General features: G+C 41.7%; 1 protein-coding gene across 1 annotated transcript in view; it reads left to right on the forward strand.

The window, feature by feature from the left end:
• The window catches only part of LOC118332344 (deoxyribonuclease-2-alpha-like), a 7410-nt gene that overhangs the window by 6342 nt on the left and 303 nt on the right, over positions 1 to 765 (forward strand).

Below are 765 nucleotides of genomic sequence, written 5' to 3' on the forward strand. Positions count from 1 at the left end.
TGATCGGGCCCTTACTCTACCATTATTCACGGACGTTCAGGTACGTGTCTGAAGCACACAGTTGTATTTCAATGCAGTTTAACAGTTTATCCACTTTAAACAGAAGAGCAGCCCCTGATGTCGAGGGAACCGTTTCTATTCTTTTAGGCAGAGATTAGTTTGGAGCGCTCTTATTGGACAGGAAGGTTTGAAAATGCTTCACCATCAAAAAGATACTGAATATCAGACTTATGTAGTTGGTTTTATGTTGTTCAAGTTCGCTTTAAAATCCCATTGACATTTTCTACCTTACAATAAGAGAATCCCGTTGATGCAGTTTTCTACTGATAGACGTCCTGAAATATGGGTCAGAGCAACAGATCACATTACATGGAATTCTGTCACATTATGTCTGATTAGTTATCTTCACGGCTATCTGGTGATCTGTGCTGCAATCCATCAAGTTGAATTTTAGTAACAAATGAAGCCAACGGTTGTCAAGTGGATCAAAGAGCAGATCAGGATACTTTCATGTTACTAGTTCCCAAAACTAATGAATGTAGATATAAATTCAAGTCAAACAAATCTATTTACAAGTTAGGAAAAAAAGGAATTAGACAAATTTAGTAATGCTTTGGTTTATTATCACACACGACAGTGAGGGGGTGAATGGTGAGAGTCAGACGTGTCACTCGTCTAGGGCGCAGTAGTTGACGAGGCACTGGTCGTGGTCGGAGCGGCAGTGGTCGTCGTTGCGGGAGCGGCAGGTGTCGTCGCCGTCGTGGT

This window comes from Morone saxatilis, unplaced genomic scaffold (assembly GCF_004916995.1).
Source record: "Morone saxatilis isolate NCDOM2014 unplaced genomic scaffold, NCSU_SB_2.0 Contig21, whole genome shotgun sequence".
In the NCBI taxonomy this organism is placed as follows: Eukaryota; Metazoa; Chordata; class Actinopteri; family Moronidae; genus Morone; species Morone saxatilis.